The sequence below is a fragment of the Ixodes scapularis genome, unplaced genomic scaffold, assembly GCF_016920785.2.
Source record: "Ixodes scapularis isolate PalLabHiFi unplaced genomic scaffold, ASM1692078v2 PGA_scaffold7__128_contigs__length_106722199, whole genome shotgun sequence".
Taxonomy (NCBI): domain Eukaryota; kingdom Metazoa; phylum Arthropoda; class Arachnida; order Ixodida; family Ixodidae; genus Ixodes; species Ixodes scapularis.
The window spans coordinates 71,916,842-71,930,558 of NW_024609882.1; the positions used below are offsets into that span (position 1 = coordinate 71,916,842).

Consider the following 13,717-nt stretch of genomic DNA (forward strand, 5'->3'; position numbering starts at 1 on the left):
TCTAAACTTTTCGTCAAAGGTGTATTTCACACGTCGGTTTTTAGAGCGCAGCTTTTAGGCGCCCGTTTCCGACTTGAGCGGCGTCGCCGTCGCCGTCGCCGTCGCCGTCGGCGTAATCGCGGTGACGTTTCGGCACCGTGCCGAAACGTACTCGCGAGGTCACGTGACCCCCTCAGGGGTCACGTGACCCCGCGAGGACGTTGCGGGCCGTGAGGGAGGTCACGTGACCTCCCTCACGACCCGCGTCAGGGCCCCACGTGACCCCCCTCAGGACCCCCTGAGGGGTCACCCCCGGTGACGTCACGTGACCCAAGTGAGGTCACGTGACCCAAGTGAGGTCACGAGGGTCACGCGACGTCACGAGGGTCCCGTGACCTCATGGTGACGCCGACGCCGCTTGGAGGGAGGGGTAGCAGGCAGGAAGAGGAGGAGGGACAAGGTGTATACCCTCCCCTCAGTACCCTTCCCTCCTCCTCCTCAAGAGCTGTGCTCTAATTCGGCGTGAAAACGGTTTTCATTTTCTTGTAAAATTGCAAAGCGTAGCTCCCTTTCTTTAGGGCCAAAAAATTTCCCAGGTTTAACGGCGGACGGCGACGCAGACGACCGAGTCGAGTTGCTGTGTTCGTTTGACGCGCGTACTCAAATGGCGTCGGAAGGTGCAGCCGAGTAGCGAAAGAGAGTAGACGGCACGCAGGCGATATCCGTTTGCAGCAAAAGCGCCGTCGTTACTCAGGCGCCTAACGACGGCGCTTTTGCGGAAAAGAGAAGAAAAAACCAAAACGTCGGGACGCCAGATGTTTTAACGTCAACACTTAGAAGCACGAAACGCGCACCCTAGCGGTGGTGGCATGAATCCGGAACTTTCGATTGTCTTGCGGCGTCGAATGTAGCCGATTTCGGACTTCTTATGGTGTTTTTCCCGTTCTTCTGCACTACACAGAAGAAAAAAAATCACGGCGAAGGCGCCACAATAGTGGGAGTCGCAACCAGGTGAGCCTGTACTACCCAAAGCGAGGGCGTCACAGTTTGTTCAAAGCTTCAGCGCAGGAGGCCCAGATGGGTCGAGCGCCGCATCAAAACAAGTCGCTGTATTTCTTAAAATAACAGCTAAGGGGCGCGACGGTTGTTTCTCTTTGCCAGTGCAGGTAAAACCGAAGGTGGTGCTCCTTGCGCAATACACTAGATACCCGCTAAATCTGGAGCAGCACGTGCTCGTGACCTCTATTCGGTTAATGCTACCTTCGTGTTTTGATCAAAACGTACAGCGTTTGGTGGCGCCTCCATCTGTAGCCGGGTATTCTACCTCATCCGCGTTCAAGAGCTTATATTGCACGTCACGCCAGAGAAACATATTACTTTGTAATATAGTGTATATTGTTATCACAATTCCGAATTACGGTGGTTATAAAAGTAGGTCAATGAAAATACGTTAGCATTAACGTATTTTTATTGCGCAGCTCTTAGGAACCCGTTCCCGTGTTCAGCGGATGTTGGCGTAACCACGCAAAATTTAGCGGGAAAATTGACGACAGGTGACCTCAAGAGCAATTCAATTCCCGCTAAATTTAGCGGGGAAATTAAATTTCTTGCCAGATTTAGCGGAAAAAATTCAGTTTCTCCTCTAGGTTTAGCGGGAAAATGACGTCACGTGACCTCCACGCCAATTCAATTCCCCGCTAAATGTTAAATTGAATTGGTTTTGAGGTCACGTGACGTCGATTTCTCCACTATATCTAGAGGAGAAACTGAATTTGTTCATAGGTGACGTGACACCAAGTCATGTGACGTTATTTCCCCGCTAAATTTAGTGAGGAAACTAAATTATAGAAGGAGGGGAGGGGAGGGGATGGAGGAGGAAGAGGATGAAAGGAGGAGTAGAGGTTACGGAGAAGAAGAAGGGGCATACCCTCCTCTCCGTACCCTCCCCTCCTGATCATCAAGAGCTGCGCTCTAAATTAGCATTACAGAGAGTAGTAGACACCTTTAATTTATTTTAGGTGAGCAGAAGGTGGTTTCTTGGTCCGTTACTAGAGCAATATCTCCTACGTAGTAATAACCCGTTCGTTACACATCTGTTTACCTACGGTAATGCTAAGGGGAGATGATTTACTGATCTCAACCATTGGGCTTCGCAGGCACGATCAGCGGTGTTCACCATGGGCCATTCGTGACTATCGGACGCCGACCTTTCAACGTCACGAACTAAGGCTGAAGCATGTAAAACGCTGTCTCAAAACGACTACGCTTCGTCACCTAAATTATACAATCCGCAAAAAAAAAAAAAGATGTTTTTTGTGACGGGTTGCATGCCAAGCGAAAGCTTAATTTGCAGAGAAACAAAGATCGGACACTACTGGTTGACTAACAAAGGGAATATATGCCTCGGTTACAGAAGTGGGCATGCTTCAGTACTGGTTGGGAAGAAATCCGCGTTGCACGTGCACAGAAACCAGGTTCGCGTTAAGTGAAGCGCTGGGGCATGCGCCGTGGGCGCTGACAGCAGCACCACCACAGCGGCGTGATGTCCTTGGTACTTGTTGATGAGTACCCTCAAGGAAAAAACAACAACAAAAAACACCATTCTTGATATCCAGGCACTTTTTGAGTTGCATCAGAGTTGATGCTTCGCTTAGAGCCACGGCAGGTAAAACGAGAAGTCGACCGGATTAAGGGGCCACCATTATCGCTGCTTTTAATCGATCAGAACCTTCGAGCTCTTTTTATTTTGTTTCATTTCCAGCTTTCTTTCTATAATTCGCCTTAGGCAGAAGATGCTTCCGATTTTTATTTTCCTTTCTTTTCCTAGGCGGGGGGGGGGGGGGGGGGGGGGGCGTCTAATCCTTTATGAGTTCCCTCTTCGCCAAGAGGGCTATCTTTATAATCCACTCCACTTACCTCGGGGGCAATCCGTAAGCTTCAGGGAACTTCAAAGGGGCAAGTCGAGACTAATTACGAGGCTCCGTTCACTTCAACGAGGGACTTATTCAAACAAAAGACAAGTCAAGATTAAGACTCCACTTTTGCTAGATATGTTTTGATCGTTGTCGTAGTGTTTCTAGTTAAGCAGGAACCATGCTAAAGAAAGAGCTCCAGAATGGGCAGCCAATTGATTTTACGCTACACTGTAAAAAAATTTGCCCTCTTTTACGGAGAAATTCTCTGGCACCTATGCTGCCGGAAAGGTCATCCGTAATCCTAATAACGGAAAAATCCTTTTAAACGCATACACAATCCGCAAATTAAAGGACGTTCCGCAAAACAGATTACGGAAAGTGCTCTACTAACCGTAACGCTATTCAAGAACTGTCCGTAAAACAACGGACTGGAATATGCATTCCGTAAAACCTATTACGGAAATCGCTCTAGTATCCGTAAAAGTGTTTAAAAGTTGTCCGTAAAAGGGCACTCAGAGTAGGCTTTCCGTAAATTATATTACGGAAAGCACTTTTGAGTATCCGTAATCCTATGCGGAGCGTAAGTTTGTCTGCTTCTTGCACAGGGGTTGCAGTGATGTCAGAAGGCCGAGCTCTTATTGACCGATTGAACAAAAAAAAAATAGTGGGTAGACCTCATGCTGTCTAGCATTGTGGTCTACCCACTATATCTTCCGCTCAAAGCCAATGAGAGCTCGTCACCTTTCTGACGTCACCGTAATGTCTACGCAAGAAACAGACGACTTGCTCTCCACATAGGGCGGTGTCAATTGAAAGGTGGGCTGTAAAACGAGCTGGATGAATCAATGCCTTCATTTAGCAAACTGAACTTATTATCAACGGTTTTCTTTTTGTGACACAGATTCCCATGAAAACTTTTAAGGTGCATCTCCATTCTGTGAAAAATAAAACTATATTATTAAAATTTTTGACAATGGGCACCGATGTATACAACTGAGTCGTGTTGAGTGCTCTTGTCGAGAAGTGCCACCACCTGTTGTGGAAAGCAGGCAATACAGCTGAGCAATGCATCTGCAGCAAGTTTCCTCAATGTCAGTTGTGTTTTCTTCTGCAAGTTCTGGCATTCAGATCAACATGCAGAATTATAGAAGGCAGTGGGATTACAAAACATTATCTGCAGTCTGATCGGCCACTGCGATCATTGCAATTTCAAACAGCGATATAAAGCACCTTCTCAACAACACCAAACGTCACTCTGTCATCTGCGTCGGCACTCATGCTTGAAAATATAGAGAATGCTGTTTTCACATTCCACAGAGACGGAGCTGTGCCTTGACATGTCACAATAGTGTTCACTGCTAAAATAGACCTTTGGTAAGAATATGAGCTCAATGCTTGTAGGCGCAAATTTCTCCAGTTCGTTTTACAGCCAGTCCCTTAGTGATACTGCTCTATACATAGAGTAATGTTCATTATGACGCTGAGACCAACATGTTTTCTATAAAAAAAAAAGGTTACAGAATTTTGAATTGGAAAAGGATCTCTTTAAAAGAATATTGAGTATTCTTTCCTATGCTGCTTGCAACAATCATGCAATGTCACCTGAATAATTGATCCGAAAATAAGAAAAGTACCTTCGAACACTTTATTTCGGTCCTTGAGAAGCCAAAGTGGAGCCCCGTGGTGTTTTGCCTTGGTTTTCAGATGCTGCATGTAACGTGATGTGCTAAAGAAGAGAAAACAAAGAAAAAATAATTAAATATCTGTATCAAATCAACATGTGCAAATTGAGCTTTGTGCATAAGACACAGCCCCCCTCAGCCCATTTAATTATTAGTCATGCATCTTATACAAAAGTCAAATGGCCATAGCCCCTAATTGTTCATCCTGTGATCCGATATCTAAAACCTATGTTTGACTTGAGGGTCTTGTTCTCCTGTTCCTTAGTCAAAACCGATACACTTCATTCAAGCTTAGATTCATTCGAAACTGTGAAAAAATGCAATGCCGGAATTACAATAGTGATTTGCTTTATAATGCGAAACATTTCTTGAGAACTGATGAACCAACCGGAAAACTCGATCCAGTTTGAGTAATGCTTTATTTCTAAGGTTCAAGAGATGTTGCAGAAGAGTCTATGTAAAACTGGCTAAGCTCATATCCTAGATTTTTCTACGTTTGGGCTGCCACTTACAATCTCCTATTAGAACGAAGGGCTACTTGCACTCTTTCGCGTCGTCGAATCAGGTGGTCAGCCTCAAGTGCTTAGAGAGCACGAGCATTAAAAACTTTATTTTCTCTTTAGATATCCCTGAAAGTTTTCACAGAACTGAGGGGTTGAGAGAGTGCATTTGTACTAAAACTGCTATCAAAAACTGGAGACTAAGCAGTAGCTTCCTCCCCAGTCCCCAATCCAGGGGTGGAACTCATGAAATGTACTTGGGAGTAGCCACGGGAACAGCTGAAACAGCTGTTTTGGAGCAGGTTGGGAGCAGCTAAAACTATGCTCTGGAGCAGGCTAACAGCAGCTCAGATCAGTTTTTATTGCACTTCAGCTTGTGTCTTAGACAAGCACGGGAGCAATATCAATCGTGCTTAGCAGCACAGATGAACATGAGTGGTTAGGGACCTAGGTAGATGGGATAACAGCATAACAGATGCGAAAACTTGAAACTTTGTGAGCCTTACCGCTCATTCACACTGGAAGCGGATCCGCGTTCGCAAAGCGGCTGCGAACGCGGTTGTATAAAGATCCAGTACAATTGCATGCGCACTTGATGTCATCGAGTGCATGTGCAATTGTACTGGATCTTTATACAACCGCGTTCGCAACCGCTTTGCGAACGCGGATCCGCTTCCAGTGTGAATGAGCGGTGAATGAGAATCAAAAAGCAAGTCCCCTATGTTTCTGAAAATAGTATCCTTGACATTTTCTGAGGATTTCAGTTGCTCAAAATGCAAACCAGCACTGCTTATCGCACAACCCACACGCGCTCGACATAGCAATTATATGTGCGAACCGCGTGACGTGCGTAAGCAACGGACGTGAAGTTGCATGGAGGAATAGGGCAACAAATTTCGACTTTAACCTATTGTGCAACTTGATATCGAAGCAACAGACTACGATTAACGAAGTTATCGTATTTGAAGCGATAAGCAGGAGCAAGGTTAATGTATGCCGAGCAGATTTACCACTCGCGTAAGAGCTGCTGGGCGGCAAGGTTTCGGATCGGACAGTGTTTCAGTTCTATCAAATCACAATTTATCTTGCGGGAATGCAGTTCCAACTTCTAACGATGAAGTACTAAGAGGAATATTTTGCTCATTTGTTTTCAACTGGCTGACGTCCGGATCCCGGGCCGCAGAGCCTCAGGCAATCTGACGCTTAACGGCTCGACCTCAGCTCAGCCGACTTGCTTAACCGCTTATGGTTAAAGAATAACAATCCAGTCGCAGGAGGTGGTGTAGAGCTTCGAATCCCGAGTTTTTTCGCGCCCTTCCTACTCGGGATACACAGGGAGAATAAACAGAACAAAGGATTACAAGGCCGGTCAGGCTAAACGCGCTCATTGTGGCCAATCAAGTCAATAAAACCGAAACCAAGACAAAATAAAAAAGCTTTTGGCGCACGTTTTGCCATTTGGCGCATAATGGCACGAGGTATTAACTGCGGCGCAGGATGGCGCAGACACATGCGTCTGGCGCAAAATGGCGCAGCCGTTCCACCCCTGCCAATCTCACAATTTGGGAGCCCCATCCTATCCACGTTTGAGCACACCTGTGCACACGCTTTTGAGTCGAGCGAGTTAAAAATTAACAGAGTATTTTTATATGGCATGCATGTCTGTTTGCAAGCTCCACACTTTGTGCACCTGATTATCCCCCAAATGTGATCTAGCCATTTTTTTTACCCAAGTGCCTACCACTCAAGGAGCTCACTTGGCCACTTCGTCAGCGCATTCTGACTGCGCATTTTGTTTTGTTGCCCGTTGAAAGGGAGATTCTTCTTTATAATTTTCTCTAAGAGATTTTTCTGATGTGTGTGAACGATGCATTTTGGTGTACCTGCATGCCATATAGGTACTCCAATTCATAAGTTGGTTTTGGAGCAGGCAAAGGCATAGGGTCAGATGCACGATTTTAAAAAGCGTTCTCTCTGCATGAGTGCTCATACAAACCAAGTTGTCCTCAAGTGCCTGTGCCGTTGCCTGTGCTAGAGTCAAATCGGTCACACGAACCATCCAACACACCAACTGACCAATAAAAAGTGATAAAAGGTTCACCCACAAATGCTGTCGCATTTAAATTGAAAACAGGACAAGCTGAAACAAGCAACCCATTAAAAAAAAAGTACCATGAAACTTTCATTACATCAGTTATTTTATATCTACTAGAAATAAATATGTGAAGCCAACCGCTTAAAATTAATTTACAGAGACTATAATCGGGTCTGCACAGATAAAGAGGAAAAAGCCAATCTTGTGGAAGGCCTTCTTAATAAATGTGGCCTTTGATCTAGTGAAGCTGTACATTTTAGGATAAAATAAATGTTAGACGCAGATTTTTCTTCATAAATTGTAGACAAATAGACATCCGACTGCGACTGTGGAGGGGAGGAGGACAGAGGCAGCAGCTGCAGCTTTCTTCTCCTAGCACCTCAACCAAGTCGCATTAATTTGGATTGTGGGGACCTGTACCTGCATGTCGTGGCACAGAAATCTGGCGAGCACTGTGGATTTCCAAGCCAAAACATGCAGGCCACAAGACATTTTTCAAGGAATTGGGTGGCTAGCAGGACTAGTTGGCAGCGAAGCCACTGCCACCCACCGTGGGAAAAACCCTGGTTAGATGTGACCAATATTGTCCAAACAGTTTTCAGAAGGGTGCTGTCAGTCACATGAGGTTTGCTTTTATCTCAGACATGCTAGATTTTAAAAACTGAAGTATTTACTTGCCAGCAAAAAACATCTGCAGCCAACTCCACAAACTGACTTTTTCAAAGTTCTCAATCGTCAAAAACTGCTCCACGTTGTAGTTTCAAATGTAGTTCCTGAAAAAAAAAGACAAACACGAATGACAATTTATAGAAATGAGAGTTGCTTAAATTGTAGCTGGCTATAAGTATGCAAGGTAATCTCGCAGTGCAATGGCCACAGGAGACTGCCAGAAATCAGCGGACCTGTGCTCTAAGAAATTCCTACAAACAAGACTAAAGAACCATGCAGTTCCCTTTAGTTAAAGGTTACATTATAATGTGTTATAATATACAAGAAAGCAGATTTAGGATCTTCTTGCAGCAAGACCTTTCTTCTTGCAGCAAGACCTTGTATGCATCCACATTAACTAAGCGAAAAATATGCATTTAGAGGGCCCTTGCAATATTTGTCGCCTTGGTCAAGATACTTTATATACAAAAACTACCTAACTAAGCTAGTTAAGAAAAAGGTAACCTATAACAGTTATTCTTAAGAGGTAATTCCATTATTTTACCTGAGTTTTTTATTAAAGAAATAAACAAGGAAAAGTAGGAACCGTCTATGCTCAGGTTTATTGCACAAAGTGCCTGTATCCGTGTTATTACATCTTATGTTAAAGCAGCGGTTGCTTTTGTAAATTTTCATCCAAAATCTTTACTTTACTGAAGGCAAGCGCATCTATTTCCATCGCTGAACAAGCTTTCAACTGGCACACTCGGTGGAATGGCTTGCACACACAAGGATTTGTTCCTGGTAAAGACCTTAACGATACACAAAGCCAGTGCCGCTGAGGTTATCTTTCTCCACCACTGCGCCTCACAGTACGCACAACTTTTGGAGGGAGTTGAAAAAAAAAATTCTCCTCGTTTATCTGTTGTCAGTGTTTTCTCTGTATTCATAATCCAAAATCTTTTTGGTCGTTGTCTATCCATGACAATCTAGATATAAGGTATGCATCAGATTATGCTCCTCAATGTAACTGTAATTAGAAAGATTAGAAAATTAACTACAAAAGAACATTGCAACTTTTTTTTATCCAGAAAAGAATAATGTGATACAGAAGTTACTTCCAACAAACTTAGCAAGAAGTTACAGAAGTTACTTCCCACAAACAAGAAAACAATTGTTACATTAATATGTTACTTGCAACGAGTCACTACTTAATACTACCTGCGAATCAAACGTGGGAAATCATCGGCTACAAAAAGCCAGCAGCAGGTGACCCAGTAAGCTTGAATTTAGCTATAGTAACTACATTCAAATGAATTTAGCATATTAGGTTTGAATCTAGCTATAGTGCATAGTAACACCAGTTGGGGCCAAAACAATGTTACATGTGATGGACACTACTACATAACTTGTCGGAAAAGTGACATGAGCTAGATCAGCGTTGTCTCCCTCTCAGAGTCCTGTTCGATCTGTAATAACTCAGACCTTTTACTTACCATGAAAATACACCAGCGAAGTTGACTCCGTAACTAGAGTTGTTCAAATGGTTAAATCATCAAACATGGCTCGACATTTCGAGATGCTAACCGTATCTTCTGAAAAACAAGACATACACAAGACTGTCAGAATACCAGTTTAAGCACGCGAGAGTAGTTTAAATCGCAGTTGGTACTGGACATGCAAAGTAACCCTGCAGTGCAAGTATGGGGAGGCTGCCAGAGATCAGCCAACTTGTGCCCTGAAAAACCTCTACAAAACAAGAATGAACCATGCTTTTCCATTGCGAAGTTAACTCATAACCTGCTAAAATATGCATTAGAAAAAGCCTTGATACATGCTCCAACTGGGGCTTTAGTGGCACCATGTTAGATGTGGCTGATATTGCTACAACAGTTGTTGAAAAAGTGACATCAGCTACATCAGCGTTGCCTCCCTCTCAGGGACATGCTCAATATGTAAGAAATCAGACTTGTGACTTACCATAAAAAACACAAGCGAGGTTGACTCTGTAACTCGACTTGTTGAAATGGTTAAATCATCAAACATTTATCGACGTTTCGAGCTGCTACCTATTTTTTCTGAAAAACAAGACACACAAGACTGTCAGAATGCTAGTTTAGGCAAGTAAGAGTAGCTTAAATCACAGCTGGCACTAGACATGCAAAGTAACACTGCAGTGCAAGCATGACTGCAGGAGGCTGCCAGAGATCAGCCAACTTGTGCCCTGAAAAACCATCTACAAAGCAAAAATGAACCATGTAGTTCCATTTTGAAGTTAACTCATAACCTGCTAAAATATGGAATAGAAAAAAGCTTGATACATACTCAAACTGGGGTTTTAGTGGCACCATGTTAGAAGCGGCTGATATTGCTACAACAGTTGTCGAAAAAGTGACATCAGCTACATCAGCGTTGCCTCCCTCCCAGGGACATGCTCAATCTGTAAAAGCTCAGACTTGTGACTTACTATAGAAAAACAAAAGCGAAGTTGACTTCGTAATTCAACTTGTTCAAATGGTTAAATCATCAAACATTGCTCGATGTCTTGAGGTGCAAACTGTATTTTCTGAAAAACAAGACACAAGATTGTTCGACTATCAATTCAATCAAGTTAGAGCAGCTTAAATAGCAGTTGGCACTGGACATGATAAGTAGTCAAGCAGTACAAGCATAGCTGCAGGTGGCTGCCAAACCGGCCGACTTGTGCTTCGAAAAACCTGTATAAAACAAAAAGAAAAACCACGCAGCTTCACTTACTTCGAAGCTTAAAAGTTACTATTTAATAATAATACATTTAAGTATTGAACGAATAATTATTTTGTGCGAGAGCAAGGGGCAAAAAAGTTGCAAGGAGATAAGCTGCAAAATGGCAGGATGCTGGTTGCTGTAATTAAACAGATGCAGACTCCTGATAACACAGGATATGAATACCATATCATGTCAGCCACATCTGCCTTGACATTGTAGCACTCGCACTGCATGCATGCATCACCGGTTCACAGCAGCGTATCGCAGCAAATCATGCATTTGCTCTGGGGGCTCAAAAATTTTATAAATCAAACATCTTTATTTACAATTATAGGATGACTTCCAGTTTTAAATGAACGAGTGGAAATAAGTTTTATTTGCATACAGTTTCCAGACTTCTGTGTGGGCTTTTGCGAGTCGTTTCAGTTGCTTGTTTAAGATGGTGTGTCCTGGAGCATTCTCAGATTAAAAATTGGTACAATTGCAGAACCGTCATATTCAATGAAAGTATAAACAAAATATGACATCATTCGCTTCGATATTTGGAAGTTTTGAATATTCCCAAAGCCCTTCTTTACACTTCTTAAAAGGTTGGCGTCAGCCACATTAGAGTTATCTCCCTCTTAGAGACACGCTAGACACGAAGGAATTCAAATTTGCACTTACCATAAAAAAACATACAGATTCAAGGGATTTCTGTGGAGACTCATTTGAAGCCCTTCAGCAGCGCTAAAATCTTGCGATGGGCCGTCGTTCGCTTCACTGCTCCCATTTTCTTCAACCCCTTCTCCAGGTTGATTTGGAAGATTAGTCTAAGAGGATATATTGCATCATCTAACATTAATGCCATGCTTGCTTCATGAATACTCAGCCTGGTGAAGGTAAAGTTATTTTTTTTTGTATTATCAGGTCAGACTATGGTAGTGTTGGATCATGTTAAACCTGAAAGACTGCTGAACAAACACACATTCTATACACCGACACGCTATTTATACACAAGCCCGCGTTTGCCCACACCAGGTGTGGGCACTGCGCATGCGCAGAAACCAAATTAGCGTGAAATGAAGTGTGCGCGCATGCGCAGTGCCATCGACAGCGCCGCCGCAGCTGCAAGACGTCAGTGCTGCGTGCTGGTCTATACAAGATAACCATGTTTCCCAGCCTTGAAAGTTACAGCCTAATGACAACCAGTGTTCACATGTTATCAATTCATTATAGAAATGCATCAGCGTAATTTTTTGTAAAATTAATACAGCTCAAATGTTTGTGCGAGTTGTGAAAAAGGGCATTACGGCACGATAAATGAAAGGGTGATATAGATTATGTTATTCTATGACATATCCTGTGGACTTGACACATTTTAAGATTCTCTCCACGTTGAATAAACTCGAGACTGGCCAAAGCTTCCTTTAGATACGTAAATTCAACACGCAAAAAGCTCCAAACAAGACGCATACCGCCTTCAAGAATGGCATAGGCTCTTTAAACATTGGCTGACGCTCGGTGACAAGGAAGCGTGCAATTGTTGTTGATGACGCCTCCTGAAAAAAATGAGCTTGCATCTCAGACGATTTGAATCTGCAGGAACGGTGGCTAAGCTCTTTACAAACAGTCCGACTGCAGAGCCAAGATTAATGCATACAATTTTACAGTCCGTGGAACAGTGGTATCACGTGCCCTCCTGAGGGGCGCCATGCAAGTAATGAGTGGACGTATATTGCTTTAATATACACATAGAATATTATGAGCATAAAAAGTAATATCAATACGATGGTCTTTGACCATGTGGTTGGGGGGAATCAGCGTAGGTGACACAGGTGCATTCTGTGAAATGAGAAATTCATCAGCTGCATTGTGATTGCTAACTAGTGAACGCGCATCACGCAGTGGTGATACACCGGTAGGAATCAGTTCATCGAACGACGTTTCCTCGACAGATCGTTTCATCAACAGCTCAAATTAGTGTTTTTTTTTTGTTTCTTTTTTAGGGGGGGGGGGGGGTTAATAACCTGCACGAGACTGTCGCCGCGAAGCGACCTGTACGGGTCGGTTAGGTGGGTTAACATTTTTGTAATGTGCAGCCGCAGGCTGTCACCGCGAAGTGGTGTGAACGCAGGCGGGAGTGCGTTAACGCGCACTTCACTGATACACGCGTGGCGAAACGACCCTGCAGCGTGAAATTCGCGTAACGAGTGCCGATGAAACGTTCGTGTCGACGAAACGTGTCCATGAAAAGTTGTCCACGAAACGTACTTCCGCGAAACGAATTTCGACGAAACAATAGGGACCCCCCGGCGAAAAGAGCAGGCTACAGGCCGCGCGAACAACGTTGCGAAACTCGTAAAGCACACTCACGCACTCAGACAATGCGTTGTCATGTGCTTTACTGCAACACTCCTGCCAGCCAGCACGCGCGAACAACCTCCCAATCGCTACGAACGACGAACCGCGCGTACCAGCGAGCTCGCGACATGACACAAGGTTCAAACGAGTACCGGACATGAGCTTTCAATTCTGAGAAGAACGTCAAACACGAACTGAGATAGCGGCGACCGTCATTGAACCCGAAAGTTTAAAGCGATGCAAATCCGTGATTTCGTTCCTTTCGAGGAAATAAGTGTCAAAAATACGAACGCATATATGACAGTCCCCAATCAATGTTAATAAAAAGAGCAGAACAAACTCACCGTTTTGATAACAACAAGGTAGTTTAACGTAGAACAGTCGCAACCGCAAAAATCACCAAACGCCTTTACCCCTCGACAAAACAAGCGCAGTAGCAAAACAAGGAAAACAAGCGAGCGGAGATGGGTAGATGAAGAGATAGCGGTAGTGTGATTGTTCTAGACAAAAATCTCACCTCGAGCCTTTTCGACTAAGCGGTAACTAGCGCCACCTCGTTTCGGAACCTTTATTATAAGTTGTTTAACAGTGCAATAAATGATATTTTAAAGAGTGAGAACCGTTGTCTATTAGTCTAAACCAAATAAGACAATTTTCAGCTTGTTGCAAACAACTTTTGTTGTTGTTTACAGAATCGTAACTTTAGATTTACGGACAAGTCAACCGTATTTCAGATTACGGATGCTTCTCCGTAGCTTTTAATGAGAAGTTCTACGTTTTTTTACGGAACGTTTTTACCGTGTAGCG

General features: G+C 43.7%; 1 long non-coding RNA gene across 1 annotated transcript; it reads right to left on the reverse strand.

Moving 5' to 3' along the window:
• Positions 1-11,350: 11,350 nt before the first annotated feature.
• Positions 11,351-13,311, reverse strand: LOC120848745. Its single transcript, XR_005717771.1, has 3 exons — positions 13,255-13,311; positions 12,025-12,108; positions 11,351-11,379 (listed from the first exon to the last, which is right to left on the reverse strand). It is a non-coding gene; the product is annotated as an uncharacterized LOC120848745 (long non-coding RNA).
• Between the last annotated feature and the right edge of the window lie 406 nt (positions 13,312-13,717).